The sequence below is a fragment of the Balaenoptera borealis genome (assembly GCF_965194805.1).
Source record: "Balaenoptera borealis genome assembly, contig: HAP1_SCAFFOLD_618, whole genome shotgun sequence".
NCBI classification, from domain to species: Eukaryota; Metazoa; Chordata; class Mammalia; order Artiodactyla; family Balaenopteridae; genus Balaenoptera; species Balaenoptera borealis.
The window spans coordinates 347,360-365,415 of record NW_028123581.1 but is presented as its reverse complement, the minus strand read 5'-3'; positions in this window follow the sequence as shown (position 1 = coordinate 365,415).

Below are 18,056 nucleotides of genomic sequence, written 5' to 3'. Positions count from 1 at the left end.
ATGTTAGTATCATTACCAGGTTTCAGAACCTAAGTATCCTGACTTCCTTGCCAGGACTCCACTCTGAGCATGATACTGCCAGAAAGCAGGAGAAATAGAACTTATAATATAGGCATTTTTTTTGTCCATTAGAAAACAGTACGGCTGTTACCATTGTCGTCTTCAGTGTCTCCCTTTGCTTGTGCAGTTCCCACGCTATTACCTAGAGGTGACGTACAGCTCAGTCCAACTGGTGAATTGAAAGAGTCATTTTTGCCCTCTTCAAGCCTGGTTTCTCATCCTACCTCAAAATGATTACCCGAAAGTGGATTTCTTAAGTGCTTTTGGAAAGGGAAGAGTTATCTGATTACTTCAGATTCCTCACCTGTAAAGTGGTTATAACACCACCACCAATAATAATAGCAGTAATAATTAATAGATGAATAAGCTGATCTATTGCGTATGATTTATATGGAGGAAGATACAATAAGTTCTAGAAAGACAAAGAAAAATCATGACAAGCATATTACGTTAACGAAAAAGAAATCCATAGATATTAATGAAAACTGGGGTATGTGGCAAGTATCGAAGCCTAATGAATTTACTAACAAATGGCATTCTGTACCATCCATGCAATATTATGAAAGTGAATTTTGCCCACTCTATTTTAGTGAATACTATTAACCAGAAGACACGATGGAGGTGATAGAGGTGAATGAATTCCTAGCCAATGCATACAGACAGAGAAGGTATGTCAGTAAAAAATGCATAACAAGCAACAGAATGCAATAAATGTGCATGTATAGGTAGCCACAACACATATAGACAAGTATTTCAATGAAAACCGGTACGAAGCAGACAGCAAAATAATAAGTGTAAAAGAGTTTCATTATTGTGCTCCTTCATATTTTTACCCAGCAAGTAAGAGGTATTAAGCCTAGGAGAAATATATATTTCAATGAATATAGCTTATATAATAAGCAGAAAGGAAGCTTAAAATGTATCAGGAAGGTTTTTGGATTTATCCTAGAACTTAGATTAGAATCATCTTCAGCATCCAAGAAGATGGCATCCCAAAACCTCAAAAAACCATCATGCCTAGAATCCAATTAAAAAAGATTTTCAAGTGTAAGAAAATCCACAGGACTCCACAATATGGTTTTCGATAAACGTGGATGTTTGTTTGTTTTGTTTCTTTGGCCGCGCCGCGTGGCCCTGGCCGTGAAAGCACCGAGTCCTAAGCACTGGACCGCCAGGGAATTCCCTAAGTGGGGGGAATTAGAGATGTGGGGCCTGACTTTTTCTTCTTCTTCTTCTTCTTCGGTAGCTAAGATCTACAAGCGAACGATGGCTGTTGATCAATGTGCTCTCTGTGTTAGGAAGGAAATAACTGTAAAAATGAAAAGCAGCCTTGCCTTAGAACCTACATATCACACCAAGGAAAATAGTCCTTCTGATTCAATTTAGAAGATATCACTTAAAATGTTGAATTGGTGAAATGTCTACCTAGTTTAAAAATTAGAAAGAATAAAACACTGAAAAGCAGCCCCCTAGATAACCACTGTGGTTGCTTGTTTATAGGAGGCATCATTTCTAAAACGTATTTCTAAAATGTTTATATTCAAAACTGTCAAGTGGCCAACTGTATTCAGAGAGGCAATAAAAGAAAGAAAACGGAGTATGACTTTTCTGATAAGCTGCCTTTCCCGGTGATCCCCTGTTCTGGCCTTACTTTCCTTCTTAAGTCTGTTAATGTAAGGGTTTGCTACCATCAACTTGGTTTTGCCCTGCTCTGAGCAGGTTTCCCTCTGTGCTGTTTCTGCTTTAATTGAAAATCTTTGGTTCCCATCAGCATTCCATTGCAAACTCCGTTTTTCTTGAGAGCTCCTCTATGCTTTCCCTCTTCATTCTTACATTTTCTCCCATCTCTTGGTGCCTGTTGGCCTGTGCTAATGAAAACCGTCCTAAACTTCCTTACGCTCGACTCTGTGCCTCCCTGTAGAGCCCAGTACTCTCCATCCTCTCTCCGTATTCTCTCTTTTCAACTAGTCGAAATCCTAGTGGAGGGAGACCATTAGAGATGAAACATCTTGGTATATATTGCTAGTTTTCTATGTCCCCTGGCTTTTCTGTGTTTCTGTTGAAACACTCTTGAGAAGTGTCTGATTTCGTTTTCTACATGGGTACCCTTTAAGGCTCAATACTGGAAAAGAAGGGGATCAGAGTGATCAACCCAATGTGGTATCCTAACGTAACAGTTAAGGAAAGCAACAGGCTTTGTGAGACAGCCAGTGATTTGTCCAAAGTCACACAGATAGTAAACGTCAAAGTCAAAAGTGAAATTAGGTCTCCAGACGTGTAGTTCAATACTTTCCCTCATTATTCCATGCTATTTTGAATCTCCTACTCAATTTAGGGGCAAAAGAAATCGAACGCAAAACTTTCCAAAGTTTCTTTTCTTACCTGACATGGTCAGAGAAGAGGAAGCATCCACTGCAGGTACAAGGGATGAGGAGACAACACTAGAGGATGTCTGAGTGGCTGCAGCTGAACGGCGCACGTGTCCAGTACAGAGGTCACTGGTTACTGGTCCAAACAGCTCCACGGAAACCCCAAGGCTCTACCAAGTGGTAGTAGGTTTGGGAGGAGAGTGATGTCACAAAGCAGGCAGTTGAAAGGTATGAGAGAGCCAATAGGGAGGTCCGATCCCCAACAGGAAGGCGGGCTTGGGTGAAGAGAGTGTAGGAGAGCTAAAACAACACCTGAGTTTCTGAGCTTTGGGGAGGAGGAAATCCTAGAAGACAGATTTACCTCCCCCAGGCTCTTCCATTAGGGAAATCATTGCAACATTTCTTACAGACGTTCATTAATACACTGAACTAAGAGTTACTTATATTCTACAGAGTATTCTATTTTATGTATCATATACTTAGAGCTATATAGATCTTATTTAATTAATAATCCTTAGGAAGGAAAGAGCCATCTAGTTTGAACTATTACAGTTGTTCTGAAATCAGATGTGTCTAATGAGTGAACTGATAGCAGCTTTTAAGGAGCCAAAGTAGGGATTAAGAAGCTCTCTTTGTAACTTGGTTCAAGAGTAGGGTGAAGTTTCTTGAGTGTACCTTGTGGAGAATGTTGTGGTCCAAGGCTCTTCTCTTTTAGTTTCTTCTCCTTGACTCCTACCTTCCTTGGGCTGGGCTAGGCTGGGGGCCAGGTTGGACTTGCGACTTAACATTTCTCTTCCGCTTTCTCTTTTTTTTTTTTCTTCCATTATGGGCATTGCTTCGAGGACAAGCCTTGATCTTGCATTGGACGTTACTTCCTGTCACCTTCCAGCAGCAGGAGTCTTCTTTTCAGTGCTTGATGCTTCACGAAATAGACTCTGCCCGTTGGCAGCAAATACCAGAGAGCTAGGAGACAGAGCTGGTTGCAGACCTTTCCTCTTCCAGCCTTTGGTTGCAATTGTTTGGCCCATAATTTGCTAGCTCTAGTTCCTTGGGCCACACAGGTATCCTGCCATCTCCAGCTCTTGTTATATGTGAGAGACATTCTGAACACTGTCCCTTTTTCTTTGCACAGAAGTATATACAGTGTGGCAGTTACTGTAATCTCCTCCGCCTTGCAAACAGCCACTCTAGAATCTTGGACCTCTAGGACTCTCTGTCTTGCATGCTTGGGGGCAAGGCCAAGCAAAATGAAGAGGAGAATAATTAGAGAAAGAGGAGGACGTTGGTGGAGAATTGGGAGCAGGTAAGGTGAAAGGGCACAGGAGAAAAGAGATGCATGTAGACTTTTTGGTTTCTGTGGGAAACAGGTTGACACACTTGGGCCTCATTTGGTATTAACAGAACAGAGAGTTAAAGATCTAAGTAGCTAGATAGTGTGCAGCAACTGCCATGAAGTCTGTACACTGAAGAGAAGAGTCTCACATCTAGTTTTCATTTTGTTTTATGTCATAGTACCTTATTTATAGCATTCACTGGTGTGTTTGTAGAATACAGATGTTTTCAAATGCTCTGGTTTTGTCTACATGGTTATCTCCTTGTCCTGTTTGTAAGGAATCCAACATTGTAAGACATATTGCATGTTTTTCTCTTGACGATTGTTGACCTTGAAGCGTCATGAACTAACTTGAGCTGTTGGATTCTGTGGAGAAACGTTCAAAAGGGTCTGTGAAAAAGGCACTGTGGTGAGTCGCATTATGCACCCGAGCGTAAGGAGCAAGATATCTGCCACCAGCCCAGCTTGGCCTGGATTGCCTCTGTTTTAGTTCCCCTGGTTAGTGCTTTTCTCCCTAACCACTCTTGTGACTGTGATAATGTGAGTAAGGGCGGAGTTGCTAATGATCTATGTGTGAGGTAAGCTGGTTTGAGGGAGGAAATCTATGGACCTAGTCATTTTCCTTGGTGGTAAGCTTTCAGGGGTGCAGAGATGGATCTTCCTGGGGCCTTTTCTGGTCCCAGGAAGATATCGCATAGATGGGACCTCCCAAGACACACATTGAATCTTTAGGCCTGTTTTTCCTATTATGAGGTACGAACGAGTTTCTTCACTGATGGGGATGATGCTTATCTGAGAAGAAATTGTGAAAGGTGGTGTAGTGTAGAGGTGTGGCTTAAGCTTTTAAGTTTTCCTCCAGGTTTTTCCCCTAAGCTTCCTACTTCGGACGGCCTACTTACATGATACTAGTAGGTGATGTCCGGCTAACAACTTCCTAAATATACCTGCAAGCCAGATCAGTGTCTCTTTTCTCTGTATTCCCATGGAAATCAAGAGTCCCGCCGAATTTTCCATCGAAACAGTTGATTTGTGTTGTCTCTAGGAATTCTAAAGGGCGTACCGTTGCTTCCTAACCGGTGTCATTTGGGAGATCCGCCTCTGTACGTTCAAATGATTAATTTTGAGACTTTGCTCATGTGTGCAGTAAACCCTTGAATTCCCTAAGACCTTCCTTTCCTCCATCTCCTACCCCATTAAGCCCGCTTCAGTTCATCTCCTGAATTTCTTTGGAATCTGTCAGCCAGCTCTTCCTCAACTTCCTAATACTGAACTTGCCTGTCTGTTGCGATTAGGTCCTAACTGGTGTCCATATATCTTGTTTCCTTCCAATCCACTCTTCACACAAGAAACCTTCAAAGCAAGTTGGAACGTTGCTCATAAACATCGCTCACAAACATTGTTTTGAGAATAGAAAACACACTGTTGGCCTTTAAGACTCTGCGTGGTCTAGAATCCTCTCTGCTTCTCTAGCCCCATCTTGTGCCACTTTTGCCCTCACTTTCTATGCTTCAGATACACTGAATTAACCTTAGTTCTCACTCATCTGACAGAAGTCAGTTCAGATACTATTTTTCACTGTGATTCCTAGCATTAAGGAATTTGATTATCAGGTTTTTTATGAGGACTATTTCATCAGGGGTACAGAAGTTCTGGCCATCTCTGGTTTTGGATATCCCTTATTTGTTGAGACCTTTGCGTTGTTTGGTTGCCTTTTGTCTGTTTTCCAGATGGGAAAACAGGAACAAGGGAAGTATAGGTTATTACTAGGTGGGGTTGAACAAGTGGAGCAGCAAACTGCAAAGCAGAAAGAAGAGGGACGTACTATAGAGGGATATGACTTCCATTCTCAAGGCGCCTGCATCCTGTGCAGGGAGACAGCCTAACATAAAATGTGCCTAACAACAAATATATTGACTTCTTACTAAAAATCTCCAGTTCATAGAACCGAGGGGTTTGTACCTTCTCCTTTAAAAGTGATAGTCCTGGGACTTCCCCGGTGGTCCCGTGGTGAAGACTCTGCGCTTCCAATGCAGCAGGCGTGGGTTCAATCCCTGGTTGGGGAGCTAAGATCCCACATGCTGCGCAGCCAAAGAAATTTTTTTCGAACGTTATACTCCTGTATTGTTGGCTTTAGTGGTTTAGATTTTGTTGTACTGTTAAGAAGATTTCAGTTTATTTACCGGGAACAAACAACACATAATGTAAAAATAGTTTCCCAGAAACGATTTCCATCATTCTCTTCCTCCCTTTCTCCCGCAGACTGGTGTTTCACCTTGACAAGTTCTCTGTCATTCCATAGGAAAGCTGTCTGGCTTGGAGGTTGCAATCCCAGGGAATTTTTCATCAGCGGGGAAGTCTCCATCACTACAGAGGAATCAAGGGAGAAGTCAGTCCCTGGTAAGTGAGATGCTCCCCCTAAACACCAACACAGCAGTCGTGTACCTTTCAAGGGGTTCAGGGGCAAGATGGGCAAGGCATTTCTACTAACTCTTCTTAAGGATCACGGACAGTGCCCTATGCTACGAGGTAAGCGGTGACTGCTGTAGTTCTTACTGGTGATCCTTTCCTGTCACTGATTCTCGGCTTTCTTTGTATTTCATAGGACTGTTGTCAGTCCAATACAAAATGAGTCTTATTTTTAAAAACCTGAAATGTTTTACAGAGCCTAGCATTCTCATATAGGGTCCTTTCCATTCTCCCCACTTTCCCGAGAGGCCAAGAACACTTCACACCATGAACTAGGAGAGGGGGTAGAGCCCTTTCTGATGAAATACATCAACAAAGACAGAGCCTTAGCCTGCTTGCTCTCTGGACAGGATCTCGGACCACAAGGTCTTCAATCCTGGTATAAATGAAGGAAGTGAGGACAGTTCAACTGGCACTCTGATAACAAGAGTTCGGAAACACCTTCCGAAGAGACTATAGCAGTAGATGAGGGAAGGGAGTGCTACAGTGTGGCAGTACAGGGGGAACGATCGGCTACAGCAGTGAAAAGTGTGGTACCGATTGGTGTGCTCTCGGGGTTCTTGTACATGTAGCATAGATGACCTCTACGGTGGCCCTCCCACCTTCCCACCTGCATTAGGTGTTCTTTTTTTTTGTAATTTATGTTTATGTATTTATTTACTGTTTGAACTTATTTATTCTACGTATTTATGTTTTTGGCTGCACTGGGTCTCTCATTGCTGTGCACGGGCTTTCTCTAGTTGGCGGCTAGCGGGGGCTACTCTCGGTTGCGGTGTGCGGGCATCTCATCGCGGTGGCTTCTCTTGTTGCGGAGCATGGGCTGTAGGCACGTGGGCTTCGGTAGTTGAGGCTCACGGGCTCTAGAATGCAGGCTCCGTCGTCGTGGCACATGCGCTTAGTTGCTGCACGGCATGTGGGATCTTCGCAGACCAGGGCTCGAACCCGTGTCCCCTGCATTGGCAGGCGCCACCAGGGAAGCCCTAGGTGTTCTCATATAGAGTCTAAAAACAGAGAGCACTGAGAGAAGGTAGTGGTTATTAAAGGCTCAGGATCTAAATTCTACCTGTCTCTACACCCCTTCCCAGCTGTCGATTTGACCCCATTTTTGAATGCTGACCTCATTGTTCAACTTTTCTCTGCCGTCTGTATACTCACCTTGAAAACTTGTTTCTGTGATGCGTTGAGCAGACACAGGGTGGCAGACTGCAGAGGTGGAAGCTGGTGGTCGGATATTTGTGGGCTGAATCTCCTTCAGTCCCATTCCCATTTCTGGTTGCCCAGAGGCCCTACTTCCTGTGTGTGACGCCGAGCCGTAGGATTGCGGGCAGGAGCCAAGTTCTCCATACAGTAAAGACCCCAGTGTGCCTTGGTTACAGTAATATACCTGGCTTCCTTCCTGGCAGGGAAGTGACAGGCGGCTATGCCCCTGCTTTGTTCGTGGGCCTCCTGATCCAGCAGTTCCCTTGGCTCTGCCCCTGTCGTCAGCTGCCCCTAGGATAACTCTGAGCCCTAGCCACTTCTCTGGTAGATTTCCCTATTCCCCCACTACAGTCACACCTGAATAAGGCAACTCAGACCTTTCAGAGATGTGTCCTGAACCTCTTGTTTTCTGAAATACCTATCTGGTGGTTGTGAGACTTAAGGCCAGCGTCCCCGAGAGACTTTTTCTATTTCTCCTAGTAAACCTAGACTCATCTTCTGTCACCTTCAACTCTACTCCAATTGTGTTCTTTCAACCCAGACCTCTGACCCTGCTTTTTACTTCTGCCATTTCATCCTCGCTCCTGCTTCCTTTCCTAAATCCATACGTCTCTTTTGGCCTTCCTAGCCCTGGGCCAAGTTCCTTCCTCTTTGCTCAGTTTTTACCCCTTTCCTTCATTCTCCCATCCAACTTTCAGTCCTTCCTTTCTCACGCCCCAGTTAGCAGCATCTGAAAATTCGAAAGGTTTGTTACTCGTCTATTAATTGTATTCCATTTACTTATTCAGTTCTATACCTGTCTTACCTGTGTATGGAAGAACAGCTGGTAGCCAAGGTGGCACCAAGAATCCTAGCGGCTCTCACTTGACGTATCCGTAGTAGTCGGCAATTTCCATTTCGTTTTCCCTCTCGGTGAAAAATTGCAGCTTGCCCGAAGAGGTGTATCTGGCAGCATTCTCCCGTTGTTGTTGAGCCCGCCTCTTCATGGCCTCTCGCTCTGGCCTCTGCTCTTGTTCGATGGGCTTTGACATGACTGGCTCAGGCACGTTGGGTTCCCTCCATGGAACTCGTTGCTTGCTGAAGTCTTGGAGTAGAAAGTGGGTTTGGAGCTTGGGTGGGGACTGGCGCTTATTCACAGCAGGGGGAACAGGCTCCCGCTGGAGAGGAGCGCCAGATGAAGTTTTGGAGGGTGCAGGCCTAGGAGCAGCAGACTGAGGGACACGAGGCTGGGTATGGTTGGGCCAAGCCGGTTGGGTTGGGTTGGTCACAGTTGGCTGAGCTGGTTTGGCGGGGCCTGGCAAAGAGGCAGGAGCTGGCTGGGATGAATTGGCTGCAGCAGGTTGAGCTGAGTCAGTAGAACCAGGCTGGGCACGGTAAGCCCCAGCAGGCCGATGTGAGGCCAGAGACTGTGGCCTCCGAGGAGCGGGTCGAGCTTGAGGCTTGTCCCAGGCAGAAAAAGGCAGAGGTATCAACTTGACCTTCCCAGGAGGAGGCCGCTCATACTGGGCTGGAGACGGACACTCTGTTTCAGCACTGCTGTCTGGTTTCTGGGCTTGGACTTGCGTTTTCTCAGGACCCTTCCCCTCACGTGGGGTATGCCGCCATGGCTGGATAGCTGGGGGTGGCTGGGGGTCTTTGGGGTTGCTTGACTTTCCCAAGAGCCGACAGGAAGAGAGCCCAGTTTTCGTCTCATTCTTCTTCCCCAGCGCATGAAGAACCTTCACAGACTCCAGCATGCGCACGCCAAGGGAGGTTCGAGGCTTTTGAAAGCTCTGTTGGAGAAGCTCAGTTTGGTGTTCCTTTCGCTTCGTGTGGGGGATTGCTGGCTTCTCTTCTGCCTTGACTTTGTTCCCTGACTGCTTGTTCTCCTCAGCCTTGTTTCTCCCTCTGGTCCTTTTGGTCTTTTCCTGCCCGTGGCTCTTAGTTTTGCTGATCTTTCTGGATGCAGCTTTCTGAGGTTTGCCTTGAGAGTGCTTGGCCGTGTTCACAGGAGCCCTGTCACTGACTGCAGCGTGGCATGTAACCACTTCTCCCCCTAACAGGCACTCTGGATTCTTTGGCTGGATTTTGGCCTTGGGAGCGCCACTGATAGGCTCAGAGGCTTTCTGTTTGTTCTTCCTGGGTTGATCAGAGGGAACCTTTATGACACTTGGCTTTTCCTGCACCTGATTCACCTTAATGGCTCTGGTGTCTTTAGCTTTGATCACGTTGGGACCTTGGGATTGATCAAGATCTTTCAAAGGATTAAAGAGCTGGGGAAGGTGAATATCCTCCGCCAGTGTAGTAATGTCTGCAAGACCACTGCTAGGTTCAATCCCATTTTCAAGTGTCCCTAGGTCCTGACGACTCCGGCTGTTCTCTCCCAGATCAGCATTTTCAGAACCAGGCTGCTCCTCTTGGCTGAGGGGATCGGTGCAGGCCAGCGGCTGGTGAATATCAGGGATTCCTAAAGGGAGTAGTGGAGGATCTTGGTTCTCTGTTGGGATCTGGTAGGCATCCAGAGGCTTTGAAAGCTTGGTTTTGATATCATCCACGTGCTTACTCTCTATTTGTCCCTGGCTTGGAGCTGGAGGCAGGGCCAGGAGACGCCTGGCACTCTGGACTGGAGCTGTCACTGAAATGTCCCCAAGTTCAGATGGTGGGTTACTCTCAAGTATGTGGCTGTTTCTGCTACTGCAGGACTTGGGGAGTTCTTGACTTTGTGTCACACAAAACGTCTGGCTTGGAGGTTGCAATCCCAGGGAATTTTTCATCACCAGGGGGGAGGTCTCCATCCCTACAAAGGGATCAAGGGAGAAGTCAGTCCCTGGTAAGTGAGATGCTCCCCCTAAACACCAACACAGCAGTCGTGTACCTTTCAAGGGGTTCAGGGGCAAGATGGGCAAGGCATTTCTACTAACTCTTCTTAAGGATCACGGACAGTGCCCTATGCTACGAGGTAAGCGGTGACTGTTGTAATTCTTACTGGTGAGCCTTTCCTGTCGCTGATTCTCGGCTCGCTTTGTATTTCATAGGACTGTTTATAAGTCCAATACAAAATGAGTCTTATTTTTAAAAACCTGAAATGTTTTACAAAGCCTAGCATTCTCATATAGGGTCCTTTCCATTCTCCCCACTTTCCCGAGAGGCCAAGAACACGTCACACCATGAACTAGGAGAGGGGGTAGAGCCCTTGCTGATGAAATACATCAACAAAGACAGAGTCTTAGCCTGCTTGCTCTCTGGACAGGATCTCGGACCACAAGGTCTTCAATCCTGGTATAAATGAAGGAAGTGAGGACAGTTCAACTGGCACTCTCATAACAAGAGTTCTGAAACACCTTCCGAAGAGACTATAGCAGTAGATGAGGGAAGGGAGTGCTACAGTGTGGCAGTACAGGGGGAACGATCGGCTACAGCAGTGAAAAGTGTGGTACCGATTGGTGTGCTCTCGGGGTTCTTGTACATGTAGCATAGATGACCTCTACAGTGGCCCTCCCACCGTCCCACCTGCATTAGGTGTTCTTTTTTTTTTGTAATTTATGTTTATGTATTTATTTACTGTTTGAACTTATTTATTCTACGTCTTTATGTTTTTGGCTGCACTGGGTCTCTCATTGCTGTGCACGGGCTTTCTCTAGTTGGCGGCTAGCGGGGGCTACTCTTGGTTGCGGTGTGCGGGCTTCTCATCGCGGTGGCTTCTCTTGTTGCGGAGCATGGGCTGTAGGCACGTGGGCTTCGGTAGTTGAGGCTCACGGGCTCTAGAATGCAGGCTCCGTCGTTGTGGCACATGCGCTTAGTTGCTGCACGGCATGTGGGATCTTCGCAGACCAGGGCTCGAACCCGTGTCCCCCGCATTGCATTGGCAGGCGGATTCTTAACCACGGCGCCACCAGGGAAGCCCTAGGTGTTCTCATAGAGAGTCTAAAAACAGAGGGCACTGAGCGAAGGTAGTGGTTATTAAAGGCTCAGGATCTGAATTCTACCTGCCTCTACACCCCTTCCCAGCTGTCGATTTGACCCCATTTTTGAATGCCGACCTCATTCTTCAACTTTCTCTGGCGTTTGTTATACTCACCTTGAAAACTTGTTTCTGTGATGCGTTGAGCAGACACAGGGTGGCAGACTGCAGAGGTGGAAGCTGGTGGTCGGATATTTGTGGGCTGAATCTCCTTCGGTCCCATTCCCATTTCTGGTTGCCCAGAGGCCCGACTTCCTGTGTATGACGCCGAGCCGTAGGATTGCGGGCAGGAGCCAAGTTCTCCATACAGTAAAGACCCCAGTGTGCCTTGGTTATAGTAATATACCTGGCTCCCTTCCTGGCAGGGAAGTGGCAGGCGGCTCTGCCCCTGATTTGGAATCTGAGATGGTGTTCCCTGAGCAAGGCTGGCAGAAAGCGATGGATGTAGAGGGACCATGTTCTTGGCGTCTGAAGTTTTATCATACTGGGCTGCCAGAAACATGGAGGAGGCAGCTGTGTGGCGGTCAGTGAGTGCCAGAGTAAAGTCTCCGAGTGAAGAAGAATTCTTTTCAGTGCTTGCTGTGATGTCCCACTCAAGAACACCTGGATAGGAAGCAGCTGAAGTGGAGATCTGGCTGTGGTCAGTAACTCCAGATAACATAGTCGTGCTAGAATGTTGGTAAAGGTAGGCACTACCCATGAGTGTCTGGAAAGGGGTACCAGTAGCCGATGCCGAACTGACGGCAGGGGCAGAGACTCTGGAGAAGTTGCAGACACTTCGTGTTAGGGAAGTTGCATTGCTCACCACAGGAGGAGAATGCTGCAGAGAATCTAGAGTTCCAAGTAGAGATGGATGTTGGAAATTTTCTGTAAGAACAAGAGGGTCATGAAAAACTCAGGGAGGTTGAGAAATTCTCACTACGTTTGAGGAACGGCATCATCTGAAGGTTCTTGCTATCAGGACACCTCTACTATCACTACTTCCTGAGAAACCCAAAATCAGACAGTTGATGATGGCTGTAAGGACTGAGCAGTTTTCCACTCTTCTCTATTAACTGCCTGTGCTCCCATCTTGGGCACAGACGGGCAGAAGAGCCAAGTGGTGTGGTTCAGAGATTGTTCTCTAGGCTGGAAGCAACCTTCTCCCTGCCCTGTCTTTCCCTTCAGCCTGCACTCGTATTGACTTCTATGCTATTTCCTAGACTGGAAGCATTTTAGAACTAGGAGGCCCTTAGAGAACTTCGATGTTCTCAGTCTCATTTCGTGAGTAAGGAAACTGAGGCTCAGAGAGGTCGGGTTGACTTGTTCAAGTTCTCTCATTATGTTAGTATCATTACCAGGTTTCAGAACCTAAGTATCCTGACTTCCTTGCCAGGACTCCACTCTGAGCATGATACTGCCAGAAAGCAGGAGAAATAGAACTTATAATATAGGCATTTTTTTTGTCCATTAGAAAACAGTACGGCTGTTACCATTGTCGTCTTCAGTGTCTCCCTTTGCTTGTGCAGTTCCCACGCTATTACCTAGAGGTGACGTACAGCTCAGTCCAACTGGTGAATTGAAAGAGTCATTTTTGCCCTCTTCAAGCCTGGTTTCTCATCCTACCTCAAAATGATTACCCGAAAGTGGATTTCTTAAGTGCTTTTGGAAAGGGAAGAGTTATCTGATTACTTCAGATTCCTCACCTGTAAAGTGGTTATAACACCACCACCAATAATAATAGCAGTAATAATTAATAGATGAATAAGCTGATCTATTGCGTATGATTTATATGGAGGAAGATACAATAAGTTCTAGAAAGACAAAGAAAAATCATGACAAGCATATTACGTTAACGAAAAAGAAATCCATAGATATTAATGAAAACTGGGGTATGTGGCAAGTATCGAAGCCTAATGAATTTACTAACAAATGGCATTCTGTACCATCCATGCAATATTATGAAAGTGAATTTTGCCCACTCTATTTTAGTGAATACTATTAACCAGAAGACACGATGGAGGTGATAGAGGTGAATGAATTCCTAGCCAATGCATACAGACAGAGAAGGTATGTCAGTAAAAAATGCATAACAAGCAACAGAATGCAATAAATGTGCATGTATAGGTAGCCACAACACATATAGACAAGTATTTCAATGAAAACCGGTACGAAGCAGACAGCAAAATAATAAGTGTAAAAGAGTTTCATTATTGTGCTCCTTCATATTTTTACCCAGCAAGTAAGAGGTATTAAGCCTAGGAGAAATATATATTTCAATGAATATAGCTTATATAATAAGCAGAAAGGAAGCTTAAAATGTATCAGGAAGGTTTTTGGATTTATCCTAGAACTTAGATTAGAATCATCTTCAGCATCCAAGAAGATGGCATCCCAAAACCTCAAAAAACCATCATGCCTAGAATCCAATTAAAAAAGATTTTCAAGTGTAAGAAAATCCACAGGACTCCACAATATGGTTTTCGATAAACGTGGATGTTTGTTTGTTTTGTTTCTTTGGCCGCGCCGCGTGGCCCTGGCCGTGAAAGCACCGAGTCCTAAGCACTGGACCGCCAGGGAATTCCCTAAGTGGGGGGAATTAGAGATGTGGGGCCTGACTTTTTCTTCTTCTTCTTCTTCTTCGGTAGCTAAGATCTACAAGCGAACGATGGCTGTTGATCAATGTGCTCTCTGTGTTAGGAAGGAAATAACTGTAAAAATGAAAAGCAGCCTTGCCTTAGAACCTACATATCACACCAAGGAAAATAGTCCTTCTGATTCAATTTAGAAGATATCACTTAAAATGTTGAATTGGTGAAATGTCTACCTAGTTTAAAAATTAGAAAGAATAAAACACTGAAAAGCAGCCCCCTAGATAACCACTGTGGTTGCTTGTTTATAGGAGGCATCATTTCTAAAACGTATTTCTAAAATGTTTATATTCAAAACTGTCAAGTGGCCAACTGTATTCAGAGAGGCAATAAAAGAAAGAAAACGGAGTATGACTTTTCTGATAAGCTGCCTTTCCCGGTGATCCCCTGTTCTGGCCTTACTTTCCTTCTTAAGTCTGTTAATGTAAGGGTTTGCTACCATCAACTTGGTTTTGCCCTGCTCTGAGCAGGTTTCCCTCTGTGCTGTTTCTGCTTTAATTGAAAATCTTTGGTTCCCATCAGCATTCCATTGCAAACTCCGTTTTTCTTGAGAGCTCCTCTATGCTTTCCCTCTTCATTCTTACATTTTCTCCCATCTCTTGGTGCCTGTTGGCCTGTGCTAATGAAAACCGTCCTAAACTTCCTTACGCTCGACTCTGTGCCTCCCTGTAGAGCCCAGTACTCTCCATCCTCTCTCCCTATTCTCTCTTTTCAACTAGTCGAAATCCTAGTGGAGGGGAGACCATTAGAGATGAAACATCTTGGTATATATTGCTAGTTTTCTATGTCCCCTGGCTTTTCTGTGTTTCTGTTGAAACACTCTTGAGAAGTGTCTGATTTCGTTTTCTACATGGGTACCCTTTAAGGCTCAATACTGGAAAAGAAGGGGATCAGAGTGATCAACCCAATGTGGTATCCTAACGTAACAGTTAAGGAAAGCAACAGGCTTTGTGAGACAGCCAGTGATTTGTCCAAAGTCACACAGATAGTAAACGTCAAAGTCAAAAGTGAAATTAGGTCTCCAGACGTGTAGTTCAATACTTTCCCTCATTATTCCATGCTATTTTGAATCTCCTACTCAATTTAGGGGCAAAAGAAATCGAACGCAAAACTTTCCAAAGTTTCTTTTCTTACCTGACATGGTCAGAGAAGAGGAAGCATCCACTGCAGGTACAAGGGATGAGGAGACAACACTAGAGGATGTCTGAGTGGCTGCAGCTGAACGGCGCACGTGTCCAGTACAGAGGTCACTGGTTACTGGTCCAAACAGCTCCACGGAAACCCCAAGGCTCTACCAAGTGGTAGTAGGTTTGGGAGGAGAGTGATGTCACAAAGCAGGCAGTTGAAAGGTATGAGAGAGCCAATAGGGAGGTCCGATCCCCAACAGGAAGGCGGGCTTGGGTGAAGAGAGTGTAGGAGAGCTAAAACAACACCTGAGTTTCTGAGCTTTGGGGAGGAGGAAATCCTAGAAGACAGATTTACCTCCCCCAGGCTCTTCCATTAGGGAAATCATTGCAACATTTCTTACAGACGTTCATTAATACACTGAACTAAGAGTTACTTATATTCTACAGAGTATTCTATTTTATGTATCATATACTTAGAGCTATATAGATCTTATTTAATTAATAATCCTTAGGAAGGAAAGAGCCATCTAGTTTGAACTATTACAGTTGTTCTGAAATCAGATGTGTCTAATGAGTGAACTGATAGCAGCTTTTAAGGAGCCAAAGTAGGGATTAAGAAGCTCTCTTTGTAACTTGGTTCAAGAGTAGGGTGAAGTTTCTTGAGTGTACCTTGTGGAGAATGTTGTGGTCCAAGGCTCTTCTCTTTTAGTTTCTTCTCCTTGACTCCTACCTTCCTTGGGCTGGGCTAGGCTGGGGGCCAGGTTGGACTTGCGACTTAACATTTCTCTTCCGCTTTCTCTTTTTTTTTTTTCTTCCATTATGGGCATTGCTTCGAGGACAAGCCTTGATCTTGCATTGGACGTTACTTCCTGTCACCTTCCAGCAGCAGGAGTCTTCTTTTCAGTGCTTGATGCTTCACGAAATAGACTCTGCCCGTTGGCAGCAAATACCAGAGAGCTAGGAGACAGAGCTGGTTGCAGACCTTTCCTCTTCCAGCCTTTGGTTGCAATTGTTTGGCCCATAATTTGCTAGCTCTAGTTCCTTGGGCCACACAGGTATCCTGCCATCTCCAGCTCTTGTTATATGTGAGAGACATTCTGAACACTGTCCCTTTTTCTTTGCACAGAAGTATATACAGTGTGGCAGTTACTGTAATCTCCTCCGCCTTGCAAACAGCCACTCTAGAATCTTGGACCTCTAGGACTCTCTGTCTTGCATGCTTGGGGGCAAGGCCAAGCAAAATGAAGAGGAGAATAATTAGAGAAAGAGGAGGACGTTGGTGGAGAATTGGGAGCAGGTAAGGTGAAAGGGCACAGGAGAAAAGAGATGCATGTAGACTTTTTGGTTTCTGTGGGAAACAGGTTGACACACTTGGGCCTCATTTGGTATTAACAGAACAGAGAGTTAAAGATCTAAGTAGCTAGATAGTGTGCAGCAACTGCCATGAAGTCTGTACACTGAAGAGAAGAGTCTCACATCTAGTTTTCATTTTGTTTTATGTCATAGTACCTTATTTATAGCATTCACTGGTGTGTTTGTAGAATACAGATGTTTTCAAATGCTCTGGTTTTGTCTACATGGTTATCTCCTTGTCCTGTTTGTAAGGAATCCAACATTGTAAGACATATTGCATGTTTTTCTCTTGACGATTGTTGACCTTGAAGCGTCATGAACTAACTTGAGCTGTTGGATTCTGTGGAGAAACGTTCAAAAGGGTCTGTGAAAAAGGCACTGTGGTGAGTCGCATTATGCACCCGAGCGTAAGGAGCAGATATCTGCCACCAGCCCAGCTTGGCCTGGATTGCCTCTGTTTTAGTTCCCCTGGTTAGTGCTTTTCTCCCTAACCACTCTTGTGACTGTGATAATGTGAGTAAGGGCGGAGTTGCTAATGATCTATGTGTGAGGTAAGCTGGTTTGAGGGAGGAAATCTATGGACCTAGTCATTTTCCTTGGTGGTAAGCTTTCAGGGGTGCAGAGATGGATCTTCCTGGGGCCTTTTCTGGTCCCAGGAAGATATCGCATAGATGGGACCTCCCAAGACACACATTGAATCTTTAGGCCTGTTTTTCCTATTATGAGGTACGAGTTTCTTCACTGATGGGGATGATGCTTATCTGAGAAGAAATTGTGAAAGGTGGTGTAGTGTAGAGGTGTGGCTTAAGCTTTTAAGTTTTCCTCCAGGTTTTTCCCCTAAGCTTCCTACTTCGGACGGCCTACTTACATGATACTAGTAGGTGATGTCCGGCTAACAACTTCCTAAATATACCTGCAAGCCAGATCAGTGTCTCTTTTCTCTGTATTCCCATGGAAATCAAGAGTCCCGCCGAATTTTCCATCGAAACAGTTGATTTGTGTTGTCTCTAGGAATTCTAAAGGGCGTACCGTTGCTTCCTAACCGGTGTCATTTGGGAGATCCGCCTCTGTACGTTCAAATGATTAATTTTGAGACTTTGCTCATGTGTGCAGTAAACCCTTGAATTCCCTAAGACCTTCCTTTCCTCCATCTCCTACCCCATTAAGCCCGCTTCAGTTCATCTCCTGAATTTCTTTGGAATCTGTCAGCCAGCTCTTCCTCAACTTCCTAATACTGAACTTGCCTGTCTGTTGCGATTAGGTCCTAACTGGTGTCCATATATCTTGTTTCCTTCCAATCCACTCTTCACACAAGAAACCTTCAAAGCAAGTTGGAACGTTGCTCATAAACATCGCTCACAAGCATTGTTTTGAGAATAGAAAACACACTGTTGGCCTTTAAGACTCTGCGTGGTCTAGAATCCTCTCTGCTTCTCTAGCCCCATCTTGTGCCACTTTTGCCCTCACTTTCTATGCTTCAGATACACTGAATTAACCTTAGTTCTCACTCATCTGACAGAAGTCAGTTCAGATACTATTTTTCACTGTGATTCCTAGCATTAAGGAATTTGATTATCA